The sequence below is a fragment of the Coenobita brevimanus genome, chromosome 18 (genome assembly GCF_032717465.1).
Source record: "Coenobita brevimanus isolate Jiangsu-jjx chromosome 18, ASM3271746v2, whole genome shotgun sequence".
NCBI classification, from domain to species: Eukaryota; Metazoa; Arthropoda; class Malacostraca; order Decapoda; family Coenobitidae; genus Coenobita; species Coenobita brevimanus.
Window position 1 is genome coordinate 1,717,490 of NC_136971.1, and position 6,401 is coordinate 1,723,890.

Consider the following 6,401-nt stretch of genomic DNA (forward strand, 5'->3'; position numbering starts at 1 on the left):
GAGGCTTCGTGGCACGTCTTCCTAAGAGATATAATTTTCATATTACACCTATGTTATCTGTACCGTTTTCATATAGACATGTCTTGCATAAAAAAAAAAAAATACAAGAGGATACTAAGGTTTAATGAACGGAATAAATCCCTAAGGAAAAGAAGTTAGGAAATCTTCAAAGCCACTCAGAATGCAACCAGTATTTGGAAATTAATGTGCGACCAATGTAAATGCTGGATGTTAGGGACCACTTTTTTTTTTTTTTTTTTTTTTTTTTGTTATAATCTCCATAAAATGTTTAAAATGCTTACGGGGAGAAAACTTATTTGAATAATTGAGGGATCCAGTATCGAGTTAAGGTTAGGTTAGATTAGGAAAAGCTAGTCCATGATTATATATTTTTTAACTGTAAACTAATTATCTAAGCTAACCTAACCAAACCTAACCGTAATAGACAAATACTTGACTCCAGATGTATTATCATTCACGAAATCAGTGGGAACTGGGATGAACTTCACACACACACACACACATCTCATCGGACTGAAAGGGTGTAAATATTCACTTCAGTTTTATCATTTTAAATGTCGTTAAACATGGCCGACATCATAATGTTTCTACGGTAGACTATTTTGGAAATTCTCTTGAATCCAGTTACGTAGAAAGATCATAGCGACAATTTTCTTTTCATGGGATTATGAGGAAAACATTCAACTTTTCAGAAAAAAAAAAAAAAACTACTGAGCGGCTCAAGTAGAAACGTGACTAAAGTACACGAATGATCACAGAAATAATAATATTTTCTGGTGAAACCAAAAATTTTGACTTATTTCCATAACCACAAGATCATGAAATTGACCTTGTTACTGTGGCTTCCTACTTCCTGGGTTAAGCTGTCTCAGAAATGCCTTAGGTTTGCTGGAATGAAGGTGTTAATGAAGTGAAATATCATGAATGACGCCTTAACACTCTCATGGTCGTATTTTCTTCTGTAGATTATTCCTGTTAACGCCAGACGATTTTATTAAGCTGAGAATGAACCATAGGAGTGTAAGTACTGGAATCATATAGCCTCAGCAACATAATTAAACCATTCCTTTTCTACTTGAAGTTTCTCTTTATAAATAAATAACAGTATCACTTACCAACAAGATACATTTAGAACTCAAAATCACACTTTATTTATAATATTCATTCCATGTAGCCTAATATTGTAGTTTAACCCTTCAGTCCAATGACGAAAGTTTACTTTATCAGTGCTAAATCCAAGCGATTTTACCCAGCGTAGGAAACACCTCTCGTAGTGAAGAGATCAAAGAAGATTACACCCAACCTCTTCAGTTAAAAAAAAAAAAAAAAAAAGTCTGTGAGACCACCAAGAATAAAATACAAACTTTGCCGTCGGAATAAAGGGGTTAATGAAGCAATTGTGTATAATAATGTGTTCAACGACACAAGGGAAGCAGTGGCAGCCTGACACCCTCATCAGTGCCGTAACGAACTTTGAACTTTATTTATGCTGCTACCAGTCCATTTTATTCAACTCAGGAAGGGCCTCTAATAGTGAAGGGGCTAATGTGGAGTATAGTTCAAAAAGGGTTTCTTAGGGTGAGAAAATCATCTGAAGGTAGAATGGGTAGAGCGAAGAAAAGAATGAAAGAAAGAAAAGAAGAGGCACGGGTTGGAAGGGGTTAAATGGGTAGGTGTTTTAAATAGGTGGTTGGCACTGGTTTTTGTTATTTTTCAGGAAAGTTTTATACCAAATATTATTTTTAATTTTAGGTACTTTTAAAATGAACTGTAGGTAGCACAGGTGACCGACCATATACAGACTGAGAGGTAGGCTGCTGAACCAGGCTCCAGTGACTTATTCTCAGATCGTCTGGTGTTAACTGTAAAAGAAAACAAAGAGTTGTTCTGACTATAAGAAAGTAAACACACACACACACACACACACACACACACACACACACACACACACACACACACACACACACACACGTACTGCACTGTGTCACTACCAAAAACAGTCATGCCGTAACCAGAACCTGTTATCATGAGAGAACCGGAATCGACAGGTGTTATAACGGCACTTGTGAAGGCGTGAGGGGAGGGGAGGGGAATTGGAATGTTGTCTTGAGCGACACTGAGGCGTGGCATGAAGGTATGAGGGAGGTGTAAGGGCAGAGCCGGTACTGTACGAGCAAAAGTTCGGAGACAACCCACTACCAGCTTTGTATCCTGCCTTCTATATTCCTCATGTTCCCCCGAATGCACTCCTCCTTCTCGAACTCTTCTGTTGCTTGCTTCATATTGCTATCACATGCTAGTATTTCATGTAACACCTTCTATTGCCACAACTGACAAGGAAGAGCACACTTTTGATCCCGGTGGTACAGTCTGTGAAAAAAAAAAAAAAAAATCTTATATTTCACTGCGTCTGTTTCACACTTACGGCATGGTCAGTACCTCCATCCCTGACGCTTGATTTAAGACAGAGTCACCTATGGGCAGAAAAAAAGTAACTGCTTTCTCAGCACAGGGAGATGTCCAATAAAGAGCAGTAAGAAATATAATAGATGGACTATTTGGCAAACTATAGAAAGTCCTAGACATCCATCGCCTTTTTCGACGTCCTTTTTTACTATTAAGTCCAGGGTAATTCACAGATAATTTGCTTATTAAGTTTTATTGCTACCTATAAAGCTGGTTTGCTGGTTTCCCCTAATTACAGCAACAGTTGTACGGAAAAGTTGTGATACTTGGAACGCATAGCCGACATATAGTGAAGACGTAGATCCATGCTTTGGCTGACGTAAGAGACCTCGTACCAGCTCTTCCCTTGCAGTGAATTAGGCATATCTGCAGGACCATCCCAGGGACCGGCCTAGTAGAGCCAACCACTGGCTAACTGAAGGCCCGTCTTGAAATGAGCCCTTTGCAGCCCTTGTAAAGTCTCCCGAACAGTTACACGTGACTTCCTAGGACCCCTTCGAATGATTCTCAAGGACTTGAGTCGTTTTCACAAAGATTTTTAAGTTAAATATTTAAATAAATATTTTATAATTCTTTATTAACATAAAAGCAGATTTTAAAGTGGCTCTAGGGTCTTTTGGGGCCCTTTTTGGCCAAGAACCTCGAAAACTCCGGCAATAAACAGTGTGGCTGTTCTAATACTAAATATTTTCTTGTACAGTATTCATATCCTACTGACTTAGGGATAATTTGCATCAGTAATAGCAAAGGGAGCGATATTCAGATGTAATGTGTCAAGAGATTAACTAAGGAGAAGGTGCTAGGAGACCTTTTGTACTGTTTAGAATACGACCCACTCTGTTGTCCCTGACTTTACCTCACCACCACCATCAGCCAAAGTAGTCCTTATGTCCCGTAAGAGCTGCCCAGTTTCGGTGCTGTTCATATGACCTACTCACTGTGTCTCACATTCCAGGATTTAACTCATGAAACAAATGACGTGGTTTATTGATATGCTTTTATAATCTCGAGATGTTTTTATTCATCAAAGAATAACTTTTGAGACTGGAGGCATAAGAGATTGTCTTCATTAACGACTTCACTACTTGATGCCATTCCTAAGCTGAATATAAAAAAAAGTCTCGTAAGAACGAGAATTTAGGGAAAAAAGAATAAAAAAAAAAGCTTTCGGTTGAGAAGTTAGGAGGGTTGATGTCAATATACTGCAAGAGAACCTTTTCCTAATTATGATAAATAAAGACATGATGAAACGAAGCTGCTGCTCTAGGCTCTGTCATTTTCATTATGATAAAACTACAACCAGACGACCTTCTCAATTATTTTGCCAAATTCTAATAATAAACTGCTTGATTAAGTTTGTATTTAACATCTTCAGTTCGGAAAGCCTTCCTGAGCTGAATGATATCGTCTAGCGGTGTTAGAAATAGTGTAAGAGACGTAATCACAGTGAAGGGGTTAAAGAGATAAACGCTCATTTGAAAGTCACTTGTGCAGCTTGAATGTGTTACCAGGTCTGATAGTGTAATGTTACTTCAGGTAGAATAACAGAACTGGAGGAAAAAATATCAAGTTCATGAATATTTGTCGCTGAAAGACGACACACCTGTTTATTGTACAGTGTTTTTTTTCTCTCTCTCTCTTTTCTTCTTTTGTTTTTAAGTGCTGAATATAACGGACTGAACACCGGTGAAAACTGGTGAACGCCGAGAGTGTTCATGTCTGTGGGTTTTTGCCGTGAGTGTAGACTACCGTTGTGGCAGCTGTTGCCCTTATAATGTGTGTCGGCATTACTGGCACATCCTCCGCTCTGATTTGCGACCAGACTTACGATCAATTCCCTGTCGCAATTGGAATTATTTTTTCAGGAAGGACAGGAGACATGCAGGAGATGCCGTACTCCCCTTATGCTTCCTTAAAAAAAAAAATAAATCAGTTACGAGAGGGAAGAAGGTCGACGATTATTAAGCATCAATTACATCAATTTTTGCTTAGTCTCAATCTTCCCCTACAACACTACAGGCAACGGACAGTGTTACATCCAGGTACTCATACTGCTGAGTGAACAGGGAGAAGAGGGAAGCACACTGAGTGAACTAGTCTAACGAACTCGAAAAATCATATTCGGGTTATTCTAGTTGCTAGCTGGATATGTTAACCAATGCATCGCCGGCTGACTCGTTTACAAGACGGAGTTCATTTCAAGTTTATTGGCGAAGCCGGATCCGTCGAATCCACGTCCACATCATCACGCTTCCTGGCGCCCTCCAGCGACGTCGCAAAATCGGGGGAAATTCACAGCACTGGGGTCGTATTTATAAGTTGTGCATGTACTCGTATAGGCTTTTCTCTTCTCTCATACAGCCACCAACACCTCACAACCTGCCTGGAGTGAATGATATGGTGAAGAACATGAGAAAACAATTTCATTCTTGGTAATAATTATCTGCTGTGGAGATTTGCTTATCTTGAAAATGGGTTATGAGCCTTTATAATTACGACTCCCTACTAAACCGACAAGGAGGCCACCATTGTCTGGCCTTCCCCTGTGGTTACGTGGGTCGTCACCCCTGGACACACACACACGCACACACACACACACACACACACACACACACACACACACACACACACACACACACACACACACACACACATTACTGAATTACTGAAGGCTGTACTTCATCCAACTGTTCTAGATAGCAAATTCTCTTCTGAGCTGAATAGAATCATTTATGTGTAGTTAGAACATGAAAAGCACGTCACCTAATTGAAGGCATATTCCTCTTCAGTTTTCTAGGACGAACGCCGCGGAGCACGTGACCTTAGTCACCTTCTGACTCTACCCACAAGAGGCTCCCTCCTTGCAAGCCTCCAGGTAACGACTCTTCCTCACTAAGTATCTCCGAGAGGAACGATCAACTTGCTCCAACCATAAGTTCCGTGATTGTCCACTTGGTCTCTCCATCCTGGGTCGACCCTTTCAGATATCACCCCATGAGCAGGACCAACCTCAGGGAAACGCGGCTCGTTTGTTTTCACGTAAAGGGCGGCCCTAATAAACGCTCCGCTTTACTCCGTCGGACGATATCTCATGTATTTTGGAGACGGTTCAGTCAGTATTATCAGTATCCACAGCACTGCATTTATTTATTTCCTGTCCCAGATGCCACGAAAATGCCCGAACTTGTCGACTGAGCAGTCCCTGGAACACATACAATACTGCCACGTGCGTTTGTATTGGAGCGGTATATACGGGTCATTATCATGTGTTATGTTGGCAATTGATATACAGTATGCTGGGTCAGTCTCAGCTAGTATTCACAAGTTGCAAACTCGGTCGTACCAGCGACGCATCCTAATTTGCAAAGGCGATTGGTACCAAAGGAGTCAGTTTCACGCTCCAAGGTGCTAATGAGTGTCCGTAACCTGTATTCTACTTAGTTAAGAGGGACCCCTAGCACCTCCTCCGTAGCTATTTATTTTTGGATACGGTTGATTAATACGTTATTTAAATCGTTTCAATATCACTACACTCTGGTTTAAATAACGGCTCACTCTATTCCAGATGTCTTACGGGATTAAGGAGTCTGGAGAGAGAGAGAGAGCGAGCGAGAGAGAGAGAGAGAGAGCTGTTGTTTATGCTGAGCCTATTGATATCAGAATTATTTAAATAACACGGAAGAGGATATCAAGATCTCAGTTTCGTCCCTCTGTCATTCTTTCTCTTCCATCCCGTGATTCCTTCTTTATTCTCGCTGCCTTCAGGGGATTTTATTTAGCTTACGGAGAGAAATATTTGGTAACAGTGTGCATGAAGACTTTAACCCTTACACTGAGGGTGATGCCCCCAACGGGTAACGCAAATCGTCAGGAAGCAGCTAAAGTAAACGTTTAATAAATTACGTCATAGTGAA